At 41.7% G+C, this 24,121-nt stretch overlaps 1 long non-coding RNA gene across 2 annotated transcripts in view; it reads right to left on the reverse strand.

Annotated features, from left to right (window-relative positions):
- The window catches only part of LOC118969403 (uncharacterized), a 38,543-nt gene that overhangs the window by 3,458 nt on the left and 10,964 nt on the right, over positions 1 to 24,121 (reverse strand). For both annotated transcript variants that reach the window (XR_012122153.1, XR_012122154.1), the window contains exon 3: positions 1,443 to 1,630. This is a non-coding gene — a long non-coding RNA (uncharacterized lncRNA). The remainder of the gene's footprint in view (positions 1 to 1,442; positions 1,631 to 24,121) is intronic.

A 24,121-nucleotide genomic window follows, 5' to 3' on the forward strand; every position in this document is an offset into this window, starting at 1 on the left:
AACCAGGATCCCTAGTCTTTTTCTAAACAACAGCCTTACTGAAGAAACAGTCTTATTTTCCATCTTGTGTCTGCCAGTCCTGGCCTCTGTCGCCTACAAGCCTCACTGCTGCCTCCCAGTCCCAGTCCCTCTCTGTGCCCCTCACACCAACTACCCGAAGACTTGTGCTTAAGGCCCACTGTGCTCAGCTCCCCCTGTCCAGGCACACAATCCAAGCACTTTCACGTATCCAAGCAGATCTCATGCCCTGAGAAGCACCCTCCATGCAGGCCAGTCTTTCCTTCCTTCTGAGTGCCCACATCACCCACTTGGTGCGTCTTCATGGGAACGTTAGTTCTTGGTATTCATATTGTTTCTGGACCTGTCCTTATCCCCCGGTGGAGCCAGCACGGTTGGGAGGACTCCCCTGCAGCTTTCTGATTAAGCTCTAGAGGTCAGACTATCCGGGTTCTGGTCCTCCTATTCCTTATCTATTAACTAGGGGGGGCCCACCTGTGACTCAGTTTCCTCTTCTGTAAGATGGGATAACACCCACATCACTTCATCGGATTTCTGGGAGAGTCCATGAGGCGATGTGTGCACTGAACACTAGGTGCTGCCTGGGGACCTTGCACAGGCATTGGCACACCCAGCATTTATTAGGTAAAATATGGCAGCACCCCACCCCCACAGGGATCATGGGGCTGGGGTTCAGAGTGGACCCAGTCATGTAATTCCCTAAAGTTGACTTTTTCTCACATGGACATTCTATGCATTTTTGGGAGTTTTGTGTTTTTCACTGGGAGATCTTTGCACCTCCATCAAGATATCCATGATCTCTGTCCTCTGTCTTATTACAATGCCACAGATGGCCCTGTTGGTAGGAGACAGGGCCCCCCACTCAGACTCCGGAACCCAGATCCTTTTCCCTTGTTGATGAGGTTCCTCACTGTCCCGGGAGCATCTGGCACAGACAGGATGTCCACACTCCCTACGTTTTGTTTAGTGTTCAATTTAAGCTCTTCCCTTTAGTGAACCAACTGTTACCAATCAGTTTTTTTCACATCTGAAAACAATTACAAATAAAATCATTCTCTTAAACAATTTAACCTGCAGTTATAAATCTAGCACTGGTTGATTCTTTTGAATATTGCAAACATCTTAGCAAATAAAGTATATCTTTATGTAATGTCTACAGAACTGATTTCTTATCTAAATATCAATTTTATGGATTTAACTAACAACTTCACTGTTCCTCTGTTTAAAAAAAATACCTCTCTAGGGTTACCACTATATTTATTTTGATACTTCCCCGGGGTTGCAGGCCCCAAAGAGGAGGCCCAAGTGCTGACAGTTCCTGCTTTCTCTGGGCCCCTGGCTTTGTTCCTTGGTCCCTGTGTCTGCCTCTTTCTACTTAGAAACAAATAAACAGCCTCACTTTATAATCAGGGGAAACAACATACCCATATATATGTTGGCAGTCTCTCGCTGTATTTGTTTTCTATCCCATACAAGTACTGAAGATCTAGCAACTTCAAACAGCACATTTATTTTCTCAGTGTCCGTGGGTCGGAGGCAGCACAGCTCAGCTGGGTTCTCTGCTCAGGGTCTCACGAAGCTGCAGTCAAGGTGTGGGCCAGGCTGTTCTCACCTGGATGCATAAGTGGGAAGAATTTGCTACCAGGCCCCTTCAAGTTGTTGCAGGATTCATTTCCTTCCAGCTGATGACTGAGGGCCCCAGCTTCTTGCTGGCTGTTGTCTATCCTCAGATCCTTGAGGCTGCCCAAGGATAGTCTCCTTTTTGATTACTCAAAATCAAAAGATTTGGATTCTTCCTCACACCTGCAAAATCCCTTTACCTCTGCAGTATTCTACTAGCCAGAAGAAAGTTACAGGTCAGCCCACATTGAAGGGACAGATTATACCAGGGACAGAGACCATGGGGGACACCTAGGGTCTGCCTGCCACACCTACTTAAAGAAATCAGTGGAAATTAAACATAATCTTTTACTCACCCTTCTGCACTTACAACTACCCTGTGTACACTTCCTGGTAACTTATCCCGGAGGCATTTCATCATGAACTTGTGGCTTTGCCAATACCCCAAAGGCCCTCTCCCTCCAGGCTCTCTGAGCTCAGTTCAGCCTCCTGTTTCCTGAGCTCCACCCACCCTGGCCTCCTTGCTGGTCCTGGTCCTGGGCCTTTGCACTCGATGCTCCTTCTGTTCACTCTCCTGGAGATCCAGGACCTCACTCCTTTCCTTTATTCAGGCTTCTGCTAAAATGTCGCCTCCTCAGAGAAATCCTGAAACTGCTGAGAGGCAGTAGAGAGCTGGGATTAAGAGAATAGGCTTTTGGGGCCTGAGGTTCCTCTCAGTGGTCTCTGCACCTGCCCTGTCATGCCAGGTTCATCCTTGGTCAATGAGGACAATGGTCTGGGCTCTCACAGCCACCTGGCTTGCGCACACGACTGTCCAACTCACTCCCTTCTACCTGGGACAGCAGATGCCTCACATGGCTTTGGGTTGAGCTTGCCAGCCTTCTTGGAGGTCCAGAGGCCCTGGTCAGGGATCCCTGGCACTCCAGTCCCTGCCATGGCCCTTTTTGGTTTCTGGAGAGATTTCCTTCATTAAATTTTTCTTAATTTGACTTCCTTTGGATCAGGAGACATATTTATCTTTGGCTGCCTATGGAAACCTCTCCACACCTCAATCAAATTGACTGTCTCCCTCCCTCTCTTTCCCCCGCAGGTGCATGAGCACACATACTAGTTTCTGCAAATCACTTCCACTATCTGTCCAGAGGATCTGTGACCATTCTCCAGCATTTGTCAACTGACAACGCCTACAGAACTATACCAGTCAGTGAAGTAGCTTGTTAAACAATCCCAAACGGCATTCCTAAAGCTTCCTTTAACTGATGATCTTCATCATTTAGACAGAAAGAGTGACAACTGTAAAATATAAACTGGGAAAAGGTAGTGCACAAAGTAATTCATCCCTAAAACATTTACTTGGAAACACAAAAGAGCCAGAAATAGGAACTCAGAAGTTTTACACTGAGGCCATTAAAGGCAGCTGTGCAATGCAGCTGGCATTGAGGTGAAGCTACGAGTTCTTTTGCACGGGAACCCGGCAGGTGTTTTACTTGGGCCCGCACCATCCTCCGTCCTGCCGCTTACGGGCATGGGTGGAACTGAAGAGCTGCTGTCAGGACTGACTGTCCTGTGGGGTGACCTCAGGGGGCTCCTGCCTGCAGCCACCCAGTCCAGCAGAGGGAGAGCTTTCTGTTCACTAGGGAAGGGGCACCAGCAACTATGCAAGGGGTGAGGACACTGCCCCTGGTAACTGGTACTTGTCACCCATCTCAGCCCCCAGATCCGAAGCAGGCAGAAGGGACGGGACGGTAGAGATTCATGTAGTCCCAGACATCAGTCCCAGCCCACTAACTGGATCTAATGGGACAATGATGATTTTTGACTGTTCTGTGTGTGAACTACTTTCCATTGCCTGGGAAATCTGGGGGTCTTGGTAGGGACACTAAAAGACAAGATCCTTGTTCCTGCAAACCCCTAGTTCCTAAGACATGGGCAAAGTACTCAGTGTTGGCCAACAGGATACTCAAGCCTGGGCCTTCGGGTCTGCAGTGAGTGACAAATAGAACAGGCAGACTGGAATGCACCCCATCCATGGCAGCCACGGCCAGCAGGCGGGGCCCATGTTGTCTCTGCCCACAGCTGGTCAGATGGCTGCCACGGCAGGCCCGGCGCAGTGGTTCTGGCTCTGTGCCCTTGGACTCCACCTATGTTCTGAGCCTGGTTCCCTGTGAGCTACACAATACCCATGAATTCCCTTTCACGTTCTGATGTGCAGCCCAGAATTCCAACTAGCTATGGAGCACTGGCGAACTGCTTTGCCTCCCTGTATCTCTGTGCTCCGTCCAGAGGGGCTGAGCCCAGCTCCTAGGGCTGCCCAGATGTGGACTGCACTCCAGCAAAAGATGTGATCAACTTGGGCTTGACTTTTTGAGAATGAAAATGAAATGGATGTCTATTTATAATATCTACTAATTTGGCCTGAGGTGCCTATTTCAAATCATATTTTGTATGAAATACCTTTAGAAAATGTTTTTCACTCTTACTCTCCTAGAAGTGACTTTACTCAAACTTCTATTCACCTTGACATCAGTGCCATCATCATCCCAGAGCCCTCTGTGCCCTCACCATCTTGTCTTTTTTTTTGGATTGTTTGGGATACAGCATTATTAAAGAATCCTATGTGATGCTGTCACTAGTAGGTGATTCCATATGTGTAAAACTACAATAATCGCTTTCAGGTCCTTCATAGAAATCTTTTTAAATCATAAAACATAGTACCCAGGGAAAGTCTATGACATAATTGTGAATTACTATAAAGCAAAACTTCTGTAACCACCACCCAGGTCACGAACTAAGACATTGGCAGCAATCCCAAGGGGCCCCAAAGGTGGACACATCCTGGTTGTTCCAGTAACATCAGTAATCACTTACTTGTCCATGAACATATATCCTCAAACATTACAATTAAGTTATTGTCTATTTTTGAAATCACATAAACAGCACCGTACATATGGGGTCTGTTTTTTTTTTCACTCAGCGTATGTTCAAGGTTCATCCATTTTGTTGCATTTGGTTGTACTTCATTCATTTTATTACCAATACTATCCCATCATTTGACTATACAGGTTTATTTCTCTCTCCCACTGCAGAGGGACACATGGGGCTGTTACAAACAATGCTGCTAAGAATGGATGTGCTCCTGGTGTCATCTAAGGCCCTGCAGACCACAGTGTGGGCCTATCTTAGCCTCCCAAGATCCTATTGGCCGGACTCCCCCAGTAAGAGTCCAGCCTGTACTTCCACTCAGCCTGTCGGGTAGGCAGCTCTCCTTGCGGATCTGCTGTGCATTCCCCTGCTTACTGCTCGGCAGAAGCACTAAGTGTATTGGCCGCCTGGATTTCCTCTTAAGTGCTTCTTCAAGTCCTTTGTCTTTTTATCAATTTAGATGTCTGTCTTTTTCTCACTAATTGGCAGGAATTCTTTCTTTATCAATCTTTTTCTTTAACACTGGTGCTTTTTACACTTTTTGTAGAAATCCTTCCTTATCTCAAGGGCTTTAGGATATTTTCTAACATCATCTTCAAGGCTTGCTTTGTCTTCCACAGTTGCATTTGTAATCAGAGTGGCCATATGTTCAGTTTCTCTTTTTTTTGGTATCATTAATCCACAACTACATGAGGAACATTATGTTTAGTAGACTCCCTCCATCACCAAGTCCCCCCCACATACCCCATTACAGTCACTGTCCATCAGTATAGTAAGATGCTGTGGAATCACTACTTGTCTTCTCTGTCTTGCACAGCCCTCCCCATGCCCCCACACACACATTATACGTGCTAATCATAATGCCCCCTTTCTTCCCCCCCACCCCTTATCCCTCCCTTCCCACCCATCCTCCCCAGTCCCTTTCCCTTTGGTAACTGTTAGTCCCTTCTTGGGTTCTGTGATTCTGCTGCTGTTTTGCTTCTTCAGTTTTTTCTTTGTTCTTACACTCCACATATGAGTGAAATCATTTCATACTTCTCTTTCTCCACCTGGCTTATTTCACTGAGCATAATACCCTCTAGCTCCATCCATGTTGTTGCAAATGGCAGGATTTGTTTTCTTCTAATGGCTGACTAATATTTCATTGTGTATATGTACCACATCTTCTTTATCCATTCATCTACTGATGGACACTTAGGTTGCTTCCATTTCTTAGCTATTGTAAATAGTGCTGCGATAAATGTAGGGGTGCATATGACTTTTTCAAACTGGGCTGCTGCATTCTTAGGGTAAATTCCTAGGAGTGGAATTCCTGGGTCAAATGGTATTTCTATTTTGAGCTTTTTGAGGAACCTCCATACTGCTTTTCACAATGGTTGAACTAATTTACATTCCCACCAGCAGTGTAGAAGGGTTCCCCTTTCTCCACAACCTCACCACCATTTGCAGTTGTTTGTCTTTTGGATGCTGGTGATCCTTACTGGTGTGAGGTGATATCTCATTGTGGTTTTAATTTGCATTTCTCTGATGACAAGCAATGTGGAGCATCTTTTCATGTGTAGTTGGCCATCTGAATTTTTTCTTTGGAGAACTGTTTGTTCAGCTCCTCTGATCATTTTTTAATTGGATTATTTGCTTTTTGTTTGTTGAGGTGCATGACCTCTTTATATACTTTGAATGTCAACCCTTTATCAGATCTGTCATTTATGAATATATTCTCCCATACTGTAGGATGCCTTTTTGTTCTATTGATGGTGTCCTTTGCTGTACAGAAGCATTTCAGCTTGATATAGTCCCACTTGTTCATTTTTGCTTTTGTTTCCCTTGCCTGGGGAGATGTGTTCATGAAGAAGTTGCTCATGTCTATGTCCAAGAGATTTTTGCCTATGTTTTTTTCTAAGAGTTTTATGGTTTCATGACTTACATTCAGGTCTTTGATCGATTTCAAATTTACTTTTGTGTATGGAATTAGACAATGATCCAGTTTCATTCTCTTACATGAAGCTATCGAGTTTTGCCAACAGCAGCTATTGAAGAGGCTGTCATTTCCCCCATTGTATGTCCATGGTTCTTTATTGTATATTAATTGACCAGATATGGTTGGGTTAATGTCTGGACTCTCTAATCTGTTCCACTGGTCTGTGGGTCTGTTCCTGTGCCAGTACCAAATTGTCTTAATTACTGTGGCTTTGTAGTAGAGCTTGAAGTTGGGAAGTGACATCGCCCTGCTTTATTCTTCCTTCTCAGGATAGCTTTGGCTATTCGGGGTCTTTTATGGTTCCATATGAATTTTAAAACTATTTGTTTCTGTTTGTTGAAGAATGCTGTTGGTATTTTGATAGGTATTGAATTGACTCTGTAGATTTCTTTAGGCAGGATGGCCATTTTGACAATATTAATTCTTCCTAGCCAAGAGCATGGGATGAGTTTCCATTTGTTAGTGTCCTCATTAATTTCTCTTAAGAGTGTCTTGTAGTTTTCAGGGTATAGGTCTTTCACTTCTTTGGTTAGGTTTATTCCTAGGTATTTTATTCTTTTCGATGCAATTGTGAATGGAATTGTTTTCCTGATTTCTCTTTCTGCTAGTTCATTGTTAGTGTAAAGGAATGCAACAAATTTCTGTGTATTAATTTTGTATCCAGCAACTTTGCTGAATTCAGATATTAGTTCCAGTAGTTTTGGAGTGGAGTCTTTAGGATTTTTTTATGTACAATAATATGTCATCTGCAAATAGTGACAGTTTGACTTCTTTTTTACCAATCTGGATGCCTTCAATTTCTTTGTTTTATCTGATTGCCGTGGCTAGGACCTCCAGTACTATGTTGAATAACAGTGGGGAGAGTGTGCATCCCTGTCTTGTTCCCGATCTTAGAGGAAAAGCTTTCAGCTTCTCACTGTTAAGTATGATGTTGGCTGTGGGTTTGTCATATATAGTCTTTATTATGTTGAGGTACTTTCCCTCTATACCCATTTTGTTGAGAGTTTTTATCATGAATGGATGTTGAACTTTGTTGAATGTTTTTTCAGCATCTATGGAGATGATCATGTGGTTCTTGTCCTTCTTTTTGTTGATGTGGTGGATAATGTTGATGGATTTTCTAATGTTCTACCATCCTTGCATCCCTGGAATGAATCCCACTTGATCATGGTGCATGATCTTCTTGATGTATTTTTGAATTCAGTTTGCTAATATTTTGTTGAGTGTTTTTGCATCTATGTTCATCAGGGATATTGGTCTGTAATTTTCTTTTTTGGTGGGATCTTTGCCTGGTTTTGGTATTAGAGTTATGCTTCATAGAATGAGTTTGGAAGTATTCCCTTCTCTTCTGTTTTTTGGAAAACTTTAAGGAGAATGGATATTACGTCTTCTCTATATGTCTGATAAAATTCAGCACTGAATCCATCTGGACCAGCGATTTTGTTCTTGGGTAGCTTTCTGATTACTGATTCTATTTTTTTTTTTTTTTGAGAGGGCATCTCTCATATTTATTGATCAAATGGTTGTTAACAACAATAAAAATCAGTATAGGGGGGTCAACGCTCAATGTACAATCATTAATCCATCTCAAGCCTAATTCTCGTCAGTCTCCAATCTTCTGAAGCATAACGAACAAGTTCTTACATGGTGAACGAATTCTTACATAGTGAATAAATTCTTACATGGTGAACAGTACAAGGGCAGTCATCACAGAAACTTTCGGTTTTGATCATGCAATATGACCTATAAACAATCAGGTCAAATATGAATATTCGTTTGATTTTTGTACTTGATTTATATGTTGATCCCACATTTCTCCTATTATTATTATTATTTTTATTTTTAATAAAATGCTGAAGTGGTAGGTAGATGCAAGATAAAGGTAGAAAACATAGTTTAGTGCTGTAAGAAGGCAAATGTAGATGATCAGATGATCAGGTGTGTGCCTATGGACTAAGTATTAATCCAGGCTAGACAAGGGCAGCAAGACATCCACGGATGCAGAAGATTTCTCTCAAAGCAGGGGGGGTGAGGTTCTGAGCCTCACCTCTGTTGATCCCCAAATTCTCACCTGATGGCCCCCCTGCGACTGTGCCTGTCTTAGGTTGTTCCTCCCTTGAGGAATCTTACCCGTCTCTGGCTAACCAGTCATCTTCCGGGGCCATACAGGGAAATGTAAAGTTGGTAAGTGAGAGAGAAGCCATATTGTTTGCAAAGGTTAGCTTTTTACTTCTTTGCAGATTTATGCCCTGTGGCTTCTATGCCCAGCACTTGTCTCAAGGTATCTTTACCACCTGGAGGAATTATGATACTCGGTAAATTCGATATGAGGCACGAATTCTATTTAAGGGTTGTAATTAGGAAGGAAGAAGAAAAGCTATAGATGTAGCATATGAAGGAAACTTGGGAGGATTGATTATTTCTTTGACATATCTTCTTGTAGAGTACCTTAAGTATGTATAGGTTTTAAACTACTAACTAATTTGTACACACATATTAACATAATAGGAATACGGTGACATAAACAAAGCAAATCTATAATTACCAATCATCTCCAGTGAAGACAAGAAAACCATTTAGGCACCCTAGGCATTTGTGAAAATTTATCTATGATATGATGGATATTCTCCAACTGTACTTGAACCATCAGACAAATTAAAGCAGCCCATTTCTGGGATCTGTTCACATCCCATATGTTCTTTTATCCATAGATAGTCTATAGTCATGAGATTTTGGAGTGCTGCAACTTGCACCCCTCCCAACTCCTGATTGAGTTCCAACAGTACAGATCCGGTCAAATTCGTTGTCTCACTGTATGCACATGCCAGCCTAGACATCTCCCTCCTCATTCTTATGGCAAGTCCAGGAGATGGTGGGCTGGATGCAGCCACAACCGCAGCATCGTCCGGATCCCTGTGGAGGCTTTTTGATGATCATCCCCCGGCACAAGTCCTCCAGAGAGTGCTGATGCCAGAAGCTCCTCCTCATATCGTATCTTATTTCATTTTCTGGGTATCCAAGCTAGGCCTTGATCTTCTGCGTAGAAACAAACAGACCCTTTGCCCACACTTTGACATGCCCTCTATACCACTGTGCAGAACTCATTGGAGGTCAGCACACAGTAACTGCTTTTTTTTTTTTTTTTTTTAATTAAGAGAAAGGAATATTATCAGAAAAGAGTACCTCCATAGCTGATCATCTGACACCCTTTAAGTGATCAACATTAAGGATATTTAAAGCATGCGTTGATCTTTGATTTACCAATAGTTTTATCCTGTTAAGGAGTAATCCCCCTTTTCTTTCTTTCTTTTTTTTTTTCTTTTTTTTTTTTTTTTTTTAATTTTTAATCTACACTTACATGAAGAATACTATGTTTACTATGCTCTCCCCTATATCAGGTCCCCCCTAACAACCACATTACGGTTACTGTCCATCAGCTTAGCAAAATGTTGTAGAGTCACTACTTGTCCTCTCTGTGTTGTGCAGCCCACCCTCCCCTTTCTCCCTCCCCTCCATGCATGCTAATCTTAATACCCCCCTTCTTCTTCCCCCCCTTATCCCTCCCTGCCCACCCATCCTCCCCAGTTCCTTTCCCTTTGGTACCTGTTAGTCCATTTTTGGGTTCTGTAATTCCACTGCTGTTTTGTTCCTTCAGTTTTTCCTTTGTTCCTATACTCCTCAGATGAGTGAAATCATTTGGTATTTCTCTTTCTCCGCTTGGCTTATTTCGCTGAGCATAATACTCTCCAGCTCCATCCATGTTGCTGCAAATGGTTGGATTTTTCCACTTCTTATGGCTGAGTAGTATTCCATTGTGTATATGTACCACATCTTCTTTATCCATTCATCTACCGATGGACATTTAGGTTGCTTCCAATTCTTGGCTATTGTAAATAGTGCTGCGATAAACATAGGAGTGCATCTGTCTTTCTCAAACTTGATTGCTGCATTCTTAGGGTAAATTCCTAGGAGTGGAATTCCTGGGTCAAATGGTAGGTCTGTTTTGAGCATTTTGATGCACCTCCATACTGCTTTCCACAATGGTTGAACTAATTTACATTCCCACCAGCAGTGTAGGAGGGTTCCCCTTTCTCCACAGCCTCGCCAACATTTGTTGTTGTTTGTCTTTTGGATGGCAGCTATCCTTACTGGTGTGAGGTGATACCTCATTGTAGTTTTAATTTGCATTTCTCTGATAATTAGTGATGTGGAGCATCTTTTCATGTGTCTCTTGGCCATCTGTATTTCTTTTTTGGAGAACTGTCTGTTCAGTTCCTCTGCCCATTTTTTAATTGGGTTATTTGTTTTTTGTTTGTTGAGGCGTGTGAGCTCTTTATATATTCTGGATGTCAAGCCTTTATCGGATCTGTCATTTTCAAATATATTCTCCCATACTGTAGGGTTCCTTTTTGTCCTATTGATGGTGTCTTTCGCTGTACAGAAGCTTTTCAGCTTGATATAGTCCCACTTGCTCATTTTTGGTGTTGTTTTCCTTGCCCGGGGAGATATGTTCAAGAAGAGATCACTCATGTTTATGTCTAAGAGGTTTTTGCCTATGTTTTTTTCCAAGAGTTTAATGGTTTCATGACTTACATTCAGGTCTTTGATCCATTTTGAGTTTACCTTTGTATATGGGGTTAGACAATGGTCCAGTTTCATTCTCCTACATGTAGCTGTCCAGTTTTGCCAGCACCATCTGTTGAAGAGACTGTCATTTTGCCATTGTATGTCCATGGCTCCTTTATCAAATATTAATTGACCATATATGTTTGGGTTAATTTCTGTGGTCTCTAATCTGTTCCACTGGTCTGTGGCTCTGTTCTTGTGCCAGTACCAAATTGTCTTGATTACTATGGCTTTGTAGTAGAGCTTGAAGTTGGGGAGTGAGATCCCCCCTACTTTATTCTTCTTTTTCAGGATTGCTTTGGCTATTCGGGGTCTTTGGTGTTTCCATATGAATTTTTGAGTTATTTGTTCCAATTCATTGAAGAATGTTGCTGGTAATTTGATAGGGATTGCATCAAATCTGTATATTGCTTTGGGCAGGATGGCCATTTTGACGATATTAATTCTTCCTAGCCACGAGCATGGGATGAGTTTCCATCTGTTAGTGTCCCCTTTAATTTCTCTTAAGAGTGACTTGTAGTTTTCAGAGTATAAGTCTTTCACTTCTTTGGTTAGGTTTATTCCTAGGTATTTTATTCTTTTTGATGCAATGGTGAATGGAATTGTTTTCCTGATTTCTCTTTCTATTGATTCGTTGTTAGTGTATAGGAAAGCTACAGATTTCTGTGTGTTAATTTTGTATCCTGCAACTTTGCTGTATTCCGATATCAGTTCTAGTAGTTTTGGAGTGGAGTCTTTAGGGTTTTTTATGTACAGTATCATATCATCTGCAAATAGTGACAGTTTAACTTCTTCTTTACCAATCTGGATTCCTTGTATTTCTTTGTTTTGTCTGATTGCCGTGGCTAGGACCTCCAGTACTATGTTAAATAACAGTGGGGAGAGTGGGCATCCCTGTCTGGTTCCCGATGTCAGTGGAAATGCTTTAAGCTTCTCGCTGTTCAGTATAATGCTGGCTGTGGGTTTATCATATATGGCCTTTATTATGTTGAGGTACTTGCCCTCTATTCCCATTTTGCTGAGAGTTTTTATCATGAATGGATGTTGAATTTTGTCAAATGCTTTTTCAGCATCTATGGAGATGATCATGTGGTTTTTGTCTTTCTTTTTGTTGATGTGGTGGATGATGTTGATGGATTTTCTAATGTTGTACCATCCTTGCATCCCTGGGATGAACCCCACTTGGTCATGGTGTATGATCCTTTTGATATACTGTTGAATTCTGTTTGCTAATATTTTATTGAGTATTTTTGCATCTACATTCATCAGGGATATTGGTCTGTAATTTTCTTTTTTGGTGGGGTCTTTGCCTGGTTTTGGTATTAGGGTGATGTTGGCCTCATAGAATGAGTTTGGGAGTATTCCCTCTTCTTCTATTTTGTGGAACACTTTAAGGAGAATGGGTATTATGTCTTCTCTGTGTGTCTGATAAAATTCCGAGGTAAATCCGTCCGGCCCCGGGGTTTTGTTCTTGGGTAGTTTTTTGATTACTGTTTCAATTTCTTTGCTTGGAATTGGTTTGTTTAACTTTTGTGTTTCTTCCTTGGTCAGTCTTGGGAGGTTGTATTTTTCTAGGAAGTTGTCCATTTCTTCTAGGTTTTCCAGCTTGTTGGCATATAGGTTTTCATAGTAGTCTTTAATAATTCTTTGTATTTCTGTGGAGTCTGTCGTGATTTTTCCATTCTCATTTCTGATTATGTTGATTTGTGTTGACTCTCTTTTTCTCTTAATAAGTTGCGCTAGAGGCTTATCTATTTTGTTTATTTTCTCAAAGAACCAGCTCTTGGTTTTGTTGATTTTTGCTATTGTTTTATTCTTCTCAATTTTGTTTATTTCTTCTCTGATCTTTATTATGTCCCTCCTTCTGCTGACTTTAGGCCTCCTTTGTTCTTCTTTTTCCAGTTTTAATAATTGTGATGTTAGACTATTCATTTGGGATTGTTCTTCCTTCTTCAAGTGTGCCTGGATTGCTATATACTTTCCTCTTAAGACTGCTTTCGCTGCATCCCACAGAAGTTGGGGCTTAGTGTTGTTGTTGTCATTTGTTTCTATATATTCCTTGATCTCTATTTTGATTTGTTCCTTGATCCATTGATTATTTAGTAGCATGTTGTTAAGCCTCCATGTGTTTGTGAGCCTTTTTGTTTTCTTTGTAGAATTTATTTCTACTTTCATACCTTTGTGGTCTGAAAAATTGGTTGGTAGAATTTCAATATTTTGGAATTTACTGAGGCTCTTTCTGTGAGCTAGTATGTGGTCTATTCTGGAGAATGTTCCATGTGCACTTGAGAAGAATGTATATCCTGTTGCTTTTGGATGTAGAGTTCTATAGATGTCTATTAGGTCCATCTGTTCTAGTGTGTTGTTCAGTGCCTGTGTGTCTTTACTTATTTTCTGCCCGGTGGATCTATCCTTTGGGGTGAGTGGTGTGTTGAAGTCTCCTACAATGAATGCATTGCAGTCTATTTCCCTCTTTAGTTCTGTTAGTATTTGCTTCACATATGCTGGTGCTCCTGTATTGGGTACATATATATTTAGAATGGTTATATCCTCTTGTTGGACTGAGCCCTTTATCATTATGTAGTGGCCTTCTTTATCTCTTGTTACTTTCTTTGTTTTGAAGTCTATTTTGTCTGATATTAGTACTGCAACCCCTGCTTTCTTCTCACTGTTGTTTGCCTGAAATATGTTTTTCCATCCCTTGACTTTTAGTCTATGCTTATCTTTGGGTTTAAGGTGAGTTTCTTGTAAGCAGCATATAGATCGGTCTTGCTTTTTTTTTTTTTTTTTTTTTTTTTTTTTTTTTTTTTTTTTTTTTTTTTTCAGATTAATAACAATCCTTTATTTATTTTTTGGCTTCTTGAATATCCCTTGTCAATCATTCATTCAACAAATATTTATTGAGATGCCACCTTGTGGTGGCAGGTACTGTGTCAGGCACCAGGGATACAAAGGAAAATCAGAATGACAAATCTAGACACTGCCCTAGCTACCAGATAGCTTGAAATTGGGTGGGTGGGGAAGTGCTCATAAATGTAAACAGGCAATTATGGTGCAGTATGATATGGAAGAGAGAGTTGGCCAGATTTCTACAAAGCACAAGGGAAGGCCATGTAGTCTATACAGAGTGGAGGTTACATTGTCTTGCTACTCAAAGTGTGCTTCACAGCATCAGCATCCCTTGGGAGCTTGTCAGAAATGCAGAATATTGATCTTACTCAGACCTATTGCATCAAAACCTGAACTGACAAGATTCCTAGGTCATCTGTATGCACCTCAACTTTTTTTTTTTTTTTTTTTTTTTTTTTTTTGAGAGGGCATCTCTCATATTTATTGATCAAATGGTTGTTAACAACAATAAAATTCAGTATAGGGGGGTCAATGCTCAATGTACAATCATTAATCCATCTCAAGCCTAATTCTCGTCAGTCTCCAATCTTCTGAAGCATAACGAACAAGTTCTTACATGGTGAACGAATTCTTACAGAGTGAATAAATTCTTACATGGTGAACAATACAAGGGCAGTCATCACAGAAACTTTCGGTTTTGATCATGCAATATGACCTATAAACCATCAGGTCAAATATGAATATTCATTTGATTTTTGTACTTGATTTATATGTTGATCCCACATTTCTCCTATTATTATTATTATTTTTATTTTTAATAAAATGCTGAAGTGGTAGGTAGATGCAAGATAAAGGTAGAAAACATAGTTTAGTGCTGTAAGAAGGCAAATGTAGATGATCAGATGATCAGGTGTGTGCCTATGGACTAAGTATTAATCCAGGCTAGACAAGGGCAGCAAGACATCCACGGATGCAGAAGATTTCTCTCAAAGCAGGGGGGGTGAGGTTCTGAGCCTCACCTCTGTTGATCCCCAAATTCTCACCTGATGGCCCCCCTGCGACTGTGCCTGTCTTAGGTTGTTCCTCCCTTGAGGAATCTTACCCGTCTCTGGCTAACCAGTCATCTTCCGGGGCCATACAGGGAAATGTAAAGTTGGTAAGTGAGAGAGAAGCCATATTGTTTGCAAAGGTTAGCTTTTTACTTCTTTGCAGATTTATGCCCTGTGGCTTCTATGCCCAGCACTTGTCTCGAGGTATCTTTACCACCTGGAGGAATTATGATACTCGGTAAATTCGATATGAGGCACGAATTCTATTTAAAGTTTGTAATTAGGAAGGAAGAAGAAAAGCTATAGATGTAGCATATGAAGGAAACTTGGGAGGATTGATTATTTCTTTGACATATCTTCTTGTATAGTACCTTAAGTATGTATAGGTTTTAAACTACTAACTAATTTGCACACACATATTGACATAATAGGAATACGGTGACATAAACAAAGCAAATCTATAATCACCAGCCATCTCCAGTGAAGCCAAGAAAACCATTTAGGCACCCTAGGCATTTGTGAAAATTTATCTATGATATGATGGATATTTTCCAACTGTACTTGAACCATCAGACAAATTAAAGCAGCCCATTTCTGGGATCTGTTCACATCCCATATGTTCTTTTAACCATAGATAGTCTTTAGTCATGAGATTTTGGGGTGCTACAACTTGCACCCCTCCCAACTCCTGGTTGAGTTCCAACAGTACAGATCCAGTCAAATTCGTTGTCTCACTGTATGCACATGCCAGCCTAGACATCTCCCTCCTCCTTCTCATGGCAAGTCCAGGAGATGGTGGGCTGGATGCAGCCACAACCGCAGCATCGTCCGGATCCCTGTGGAGGCTTTTTGATGATCATCCCCCGGCACGAGTCCTCCAGAGAGTGCTGATGCCGGAAGCTCCTCCTCATATCGTATCTTAGTTCATTTTCTGGGTATCCAAGCTAGGCCTTGATCTTCTGCGTAGAAACAAACAGACCCTTTGCCCACACTTTGACATGCCCTCTATACCACTGTGCAGAACTCATTGGAGGTCAGCACACAGTAACTGCTTTTTTTTTTTTTTTTTTAATTAAGAGAAAGGAATATTATCAGAAAAGAGTACCTCCATAGCTGATCATCTGACACCCTTTAAGTGATCAACATTAAGGATATTTAAAGCATGCGTTGATCTTTGATTTACCAATAGTTTTATCCTGTTAAGGAGTAATCCCCCTTTTCTTTCTTTCTTTCTTTTTTTTTTTTTTAAATTTTTAATCTACACTTACCTGAAGAATACTATGTTTACTATGCTCTCCCCTATATCAGGTCCCCCCTAACAACCACATTACGGTTACTGTCCATCAGCTTAGCAAAATGTTGTAGAGTCACTACTTGTCCTCTCTGTGTTGTGCAGCCCACCCTCCCCTTTCTCCCTCCCCCCCATGCATGCTAATCTTAATACCCCCCTTCTTCTTCCCCCCCCTTATCCCTCCCTGCCCACCCATCCTCCCCAGTTCCTTTCCCTTTGGTACCTGTTAGTCCATTTTTGGGTTCTGTAATTCTGCTGCTGTTTTGTTCCTTCAGTTTTTCCTTTGTTCCTATACTCCTCAGATGAGTGAAATCATTTGGTATTTCTCTTTCTCCGCTTGGCTTATTTCACTGAGCATAATACTCTCCAGCTCCATCCATGTTGCTGCAAATGGTTGGATTTTTCCACTTCTTATGGCTGAGTAGTATTCCATTGTGTATATGTACCACATCTTCTTTATCCATTCATCTACAGATGGACATTTAGGTTGCTTCCAATTCTTGGCTATTGTAAATAGTGCTGCGATAAACATAGGGGTGCATCTGTCTTTCTCAAACTTGATTGCTGCGTTCTTAGGGTAAATTCCTAGGAGTGGAATTCCTGGGTCAAATGGTAGGTCTGTTTTGAGCATTTTGATGCACCTCCATACTGCTTTCCACAATGGTTGAACTAATTTACATTCCCACCAGCAGTGTAGGAGGGTTCCCCTTTCTCCACAGCCTCGCCAACATTTGTTGTTGTTTGTCTTTTGGATGGCAGCTATCCTTACTGGTGTGAGGTGATACCTCATTGTAGTTTTAATTTGCATTTCTCTGATAATTAGCGATGTGGAGCATCTTTTCATGTGTCTCTTGGCCATCTGTATTTCTTTTTTGGAGAACTGTCTGTTCAGTTCCTCTGCCCATTTTTTAATTGGGTTATTTGTTTTTTGTTTGTTGAGGCGTGTGAGCTCTTTATATATTCTGGACGTCAAGCCTTTATCAGATCTGTCATTTTCAAATATATTCTCCCATACTGTAGGGTTCCTTTTTGTTCTATTGATGGTGTCTTTCGCTGTACAGAAGCTTTTCAGCTTAATGTAGTCCCACTTGCTCATTTTTGCTGTTGTTTTCCTTGCCCGGGGAGATATGTTCAAGAAGAGATCACTCATGTTTATGTCTAAGAGGTTTTTGCCTATGTTTTTTTCCAAGAGTTTAATGGTTTCGTGACTTACATTCAGGTCTTTGATCCATTTTGAGTTTACCTTTGTATATGGGGTTAGACAATGGTCCAGTTTCATTCTCCTACATGTAGCTGTCCAGTTTTGCCAGCACCATCTGTTGAAGAGACTGTCATTTTGCCATTGTATGTCCATGGCTCCTTTATCAAATATTAATTGACCATATATGTTTGGGTTAATTTCTGGGGTCTCTAATCTGTTCCACTGGTCTGTGGCTCTGTTCTTGTGCCAGTACCAAATTGTCTTGATTACTATGGCTTTGTAGTAGAGCTTGAAGTTGGGGAGTGAGATCCCCCCTACTTTATTCTTCTTTTTCAGGATTGCTTTGGCTATTCGGGGTCTTTGGTGTTTCCATATGAATTTTTGAATTATTTGTTCCAATTCATTGAAGAATGTTGCTGGTAATTTGAGAGGGATTGCATCAAATTTGTATATTGCTTTCGGCAGGATGGCCATTTTGACGATATTAATTCTTCCTAGCCATGAGCATGGGATGAGTTTCCATTTATTAGTGTCCCCTTTAATTTCTCTTAAGAGTGACTTGTAGTTTTCAGAGTATAAGTCTTTCACTTCCTTGGTTAGGTTTATTCCTAGGTATTTTATTCTTTTTGATGCAATGGTGAATGGAATTGTTTTCCTGATTTCTCTTTCTATTGATTCGTTGTTAGTGTATAGGAAAGCTACAGATTTCTGTGTGTTGATTTTGTATCCTGCAACTTTGCTGTATTCCGATATCAGTTCTAGTAGTTTTGGAGTGGAGTCTTTAGGGTTTTTTATGTACAGTATCATATCATCTGCAAATAGTGACAGTTTAACTTCTTCTTTACCAATCTGGATTCCTTGTATTTCTTTGTTTTGTCTGATTGCCGTGGCTAGGACCTCCAGTACTATGTTAAATAACAGTGGGGAGAGTGGGCATCCCTGTCTGGTTCCCGATCTCAGTGGAAATGCTTTCAGCTTCTCGCTGTTCAGTATAATGCTGGCTGTGGGTTTATCATATATGGCCTTTATTATGTTGAGGTACTTGCCCTCTATTCCCATTTTGCTGAGAGTTTTTATCATGAATGGATGTTGAATTTTGTCAAATGCTTTTTCAGCATCTATGGAGATGATCATGTGGTTTTTGTCTTTCTTTTTGTTGATGTGGTGGATGATGTTGATGGATTTTCGAATGTTGTACCATCCTTGCATCCCTGGGATGAACCCCACTTGGTCATGGTGTATGATCCTTTTGATATACTGTTGAATTCTGTTTGCTAATATTTTATTGAGTATTTTTGCATCTACGTTCATCAGGGATATTGGTCTGTAATTTTCTTTTTTGGTGGGGTCTTTGCCTGGTGTTGGTATTAGGGTGATGTTGGCTTCATAGAATGAGTTTGGGAGTATTCCCTCTTCTTCTATTTTGTGGAACACTTTAAGGAGAATGGGTATTATGTCTTCTCTGTGTGTCTGATAAAATTCCGAGGTAAATCCGTCCGGCCCCGGGGTTTTGTTCTTGGGTAGTTTTTTGATTACTGTTTCAATTTCTTTGCTTGTAATTGGTTTGTTTAACTTTTGTGTTTCTTCCTTGGTCAGTCTTGGGAGGTTGTATTTTTCTAGGAAGTTGTCCATTTCTTCTAGGTTTTCCAGCTTGTTGGCATATAGGTTTTCATAGTAGTCTTTAATAATTCTTTGTATTTCTGTGGAGTCTGTCGTGATTTTTCCATTCTCATTTCTGATTATGTTGATTTGTGTTGACTCTCTTTTTCTCTTAATAAGTTGGGCTAGAGGCTTATCTATTTTGTTTATTTTCTCAAAGAACCAGCTCTTGGTTTCGTTGATTTTTGCTATTGTTTTATTCTTCTCAATTTTGTTTATTTCTTCTCTGATCTTTATTATGTCCCTCCTTCTGCTGACTTTAGGCCTCATTTGTTCTTCTTTTTCCAGTTTTAATAATTGTGATGTTAGACTATTCATTTGGGATTGTTCTTCCTTCTTCAAGTGTGCCTGGATTGCTATATACTTTCCTCTTAAGACTGCTTTCGCTGCATCCCACAGAAGTTGGGGCTTAGTGTTGTTGTTGTCATTTGTTTCTATATATTCCTTGATCTCTATTTTGATTTGTTCATTGATCCATTGATTATTTAGTAGCATGTTGTTAAGCCTCCATGTGTTTGTGAGCCTTTTTGTTTTCTTTGTAGAATTTATTTCTACTTTCATACCTTTGTGGTCTGAAAAATTGGTTGGTAGAATTTCAATATTGTGGAATTTACTGAGGCTCTTTTTGTGAGCTAGTATGTGGTCTATTCTAGAGAATGTTCCATGTGCACTTGAGAAGAATGTATATCCTGTTGCTTTTGGATGTAAAGTTCTATAGATGTCTATTAGGTCCATCTGTTCTAGTGTGTTGTTCAGTGCCTGTGTGTCTTTACTTATTTTCTGCCCGGTGGATCTATCCTTTGGGGTGAGTGGTGTGTTGAAGTCTCCTACAATGAATGCATTGCAGTCTATTTCCCTCTTTAGTTCTGTTAGTATTTGCTTCACATATGCTGGTGCTCCTGTATTGGGTGCATATATATTTAGAATGGTTATATCCTCTTGTTGGACTAAGCCCTTTATCATTATGTAGTGGCCTTCTTTATCTCTTGTTACTTTCTTTGTTTTGAAGTCTATTTTGTCTGATATTAGTACTGCAACCCCTGCTTTCTTCTCACTGTTGTTTGCCTGAAATATGTTTTTCCATCCCTTGATTTTTAGTCTATGCTTATCTTTGGGTTTAAGGTGAGTTTCTTGTAAGCAGCATATAGATGGGTCTTGCTTTTTTATCCATTCTATTACTCTATGTCTTTTGATTGGTGCATTAAGTCCATTTACATTTAGGGTGACTATTGAAAGATATGTACTTATTGCCATTGCAGGCTTTAGATTCGTGGTTACCAAAGGTTCAAGGTTAGCTTCTTTAGTATCTTACTGCCTAACTTAGCTCACTTATTGAGCTGTTATATACACTGTCTGGAGAGTCTTTTCTTCTCTCCCTTCTTATTCCTCCTCCTCCCTTCTTCATATGTTGTGTGTTTTGTTCTGTGCTCTTTTTAGGGGTGCTCCCATCTAGAGCAGTCCCTGTAGGATGCCCTGTAGAGGTGGTTTGTGGGAAGCAAATTCCCTCAGCTTTTGCTTGTCTGGGAATTGTTTGATCCCACCATCATATTTAAATGATAGTCGTGCTGGATACAGTATCCTTGGTTCAAGGCCCTTCTGTTTCATTGCATTAAGTATATCATGCCATTCTCTTCTGGCCTGTAGGGTTTCTGTTGAGAAGTCTGATGTTAGCCTGATTGGTTTTCCTTTATAGGTGACCTTTTTCTCTCTAGCTGCCTTTAAAACTCTTTCCTTGTCCTTGATCCTTGCCATTTTAATTATTATGTGTCTTGGTGTTGTCCTCCTTGGATCCTTTCTGTTGGGGGTTCTGTATAATTCCATGGTCTGTTCGATTATTTCCTCCCCCAGTTTGGGGAAGTTTTCAGCAATTATTTCTTCAAAGACCCTTTCTATCCCTTTTCCTCTTTCTTCCTCTTCTGGTATCCCTATAATACGAATGTTTTTCCTTTTGTATTGGTCACATATTTCTCTTAGTGTTGTTTCATTCCTGGAGATCCTTTTATCTCTCTCTATGTCAGCTTCTATACGTTCCTGTTCTCTGGCTTCTATTCCTTCAATGGCCTCTTGCATCTTATCCATTCTGCTTATAAATCCTTCCAGGGATTGTTTCACTTCTGTGATCTCTTTCCTGACATCTGTGATCTCCTTCCGGACTTCATCCCACTGCTCTTGCATTTTTCTCTGCATCTCATCCCACTGCTCTTGCATTTTTCTCTGCATCTCATCCCATTGCTCTTGCATTTTTTTCTGCATCTCTGTCAGCATGTTCATGATTTTTATTTTGAATTCTTTTTCAGGAGGACTAGTTAGGTCTGTCTCCTTCTCAGGTGTTGTCTCTGTGATCTTTGTCTGCCTGTAGTTTTGCCTTTTCATGGTGATAGAGATAGTCTGCAGAGCTGGTACAAGTGACCGCTGGAAGAGCTTCCCTTCTTGTTGGTTTGTAGCCTTTTCCTGGGAGAATAGCGACCTCTAGTGGCTTGTGCTGGGCAGCTGTGCGCAGACAGGGCTTCTGCTTCCTGCCCAGTTGCTTTGGGGTTTATCTCCACTGTTGCTGTGGGCTTGCCCTGGCTGGGGCTGTTCCTCCAAAATGGTGGAGCCCCGTTAGAGGGGGAGCAGCCAGGAGACTATTTATCTCCGTAAGGGGCCTCTGTGCTCCCTGCTGCCCAGGGGGTTAGAGTGCCCAGAGATCCCCAGATTCCCTGCTTCTGGTCTAAGTGACCTGTCCTGCCCCTTTAAGATTTCCAAAAAGCACTCTCCAAACCAAAACAACAACAGCAACAATGAGAGAGGGAACAGAAAGGAAAAAAAAAAGAAAAAACACGCGATTTTTTTTTTTTTCCTCAGGTGCCGGTCCCAGGCACCCGCGCACTGGTCCTGCTGCCCTGTCTCCCTAGCACCAGGGTCCCTGTCCTTTCAAGGCTTCCAAAAAGCACCCACCCACCGGTCCCGCAGGGAAGGAACGCTCAATATTCTTTGTCCTCAGGCACTGGTCCCACACACCCGCTCACCAGTCCTGCCGCCCTGCCTCCCTAGCACCGGGGTCCCTGTCCCTTCAAGGCTTCCAAAAAGCACTTGGCAAAAAGAGAGAAAAAAAAGGGGAAAAACGCGCGATTTCTTCCGTCCTCAGGTGCTGGTCTCAGGCACCCACCCACCGGTCCCACAGGGAAAAATGCGGGATATTCTTTGTCCTCAGGTGCCGGTCCCAGGCACCCGCTCACCAGTCCCGCCGCCCTGCCTCCCTAGCACCGGGGTCCCTGTCCCTTTTAGGCTTCCAAAAAGCACTCGCAGAAAAGAGAAAAAAAAAAGGGGAAAAACGCGCGATTTCCTCTGTCCTCAAGTGCCGGTCTCAGGCACCCGCCCACCGGTCCCGCAGGGAAAAACGGGGGATATTCTTTGTCCTCAGGCGCCGGTCCCAGCCACCCGCTCACCAGACCCGCCACCGTGCCTCCCTAGCACTGGGGTCCCCGTCCCTTCAAGGCTTCCAAAAAGCGCTTGCCAAAAAGAGAAAAAAAAAAAGGGGAAAAACGCGCGACCTCCTCCGTCCTCAGGCACCGGTCTCAGGCACCCGCCCCCAGGTCTCGCAGGGAGAAACGCGGGATATTCTTTGTCCTCCGGCGCTGTTCCCAGGCACCTCCTCACCGGTCCCGCCACCCTGCCTCCCCAGCAACGGGGGCCCGTCCCTCTAAGGCTTCCAAAAAGCGCTCGCCAAAAAAAAAAACTGCTCCGGTTTCTCTCCACCCGCCGGGAGCCGGGGGGAGGGGCGCTCGGGTCCCGCCGGGCTGGGGCTTGTATCTTACCCCCTTCACAAGGCGCTGGGTTCTTGCAGGTGTGGATGTGGTCTGGATGTTGTTCTGTGTCCTGTGGTCTCTATTTTAGGAAGATTTTTCTTTGTTATATTTTCATAGCTCTATGTGTTTTTGGGAGGAGATTTCCACTGCTCTACTCACGCCGCCATCTTGGCTCTCACCTCCCGGTCTTGCTTTTTTATCCATTCTATTACTCTATGTCTTTTGATTGGTGCATTAAGTCCATTTACATTTAGGGTGACTATTGAGAGATATGTACTTATTGCCATTTCAGGCTTTAGATTTGTGGTTACCAAAGGTTCAAGGTTAGCTTCTTTAGTATCTTACTGCCTAACTTAGCTCGCTTATTGAGCTGTTATATACACTGTCTGGAGAATCTTTTCTTCTCTCCCTTCTTATTCCTCCTCCTCCATTCTTCATATGTTGTGTGTTTTGTTCTGTGCTCTTTTTAGGGGTGCTCCCATTTAGAGCAGTCCCTGTAGGATGCCCTGTAGAGGTGGTTTGTGGGAAGCAAATTCCCTCAGCTTTTGCTTGTCTGGGAATTGTTTAATCCCACCATCATATTTAAATGATAGTCGTGCTGGATACAGTATCCTTGGTTCAAGGCCCTTCTGTTTCATTGCATTAAGTATATCATGCCATTCTCTTCTGGCCTGTAGGGTTTCTGTTGAGAAGTCTGATGTTAGCCTGATTGGTTTTCCTTTATAGGTGACCTTTTTCTCTCTAGCTGCCTTTAAAACTCTTTTCTTGTCCTTGATCCTTGCCATTTTAATTACTATGTGTCTTGGTGTTGTCCTCCTTGGATCCTTTCTGTTGGGGGTTCTGCGTAATTCCATGGTCTGTTCGATTATTTCCTCCCCCAGTTTGGGGAAGTTTTCAGCAATTATTTCTTCAAAGACACTTTCTATCCCTTTTCCTCTTTCTTCCTCTTCTGGTATCCCTATAATACGAATGTTATTCCTTTTGTATTGGTCACATATTTCTCTTAGTGTTGTTTCATTCCTGGAGATCCTTTTATCTCTCTCTATGTCAGCTTCTATACGTTCCTGTTCTCTGGCTTCTATTCCTTCAATGGCCTCTTGCATCTTATCCATTCTGCTT

Source organism: Manis javanica, chromosome 10 (assembly GCF_040802235.1).
Source record: "Manis javanica isolate MJ-LG chromosome 10, MJ_LKY, whole genome shotgun sequence".
In the NCBI taxonomy this organism is placed as follows: Eukaryota; Metazoa; Chordata; class Mammalia; order Pholidota; family Manidae; genus Manis; species Manis javanica.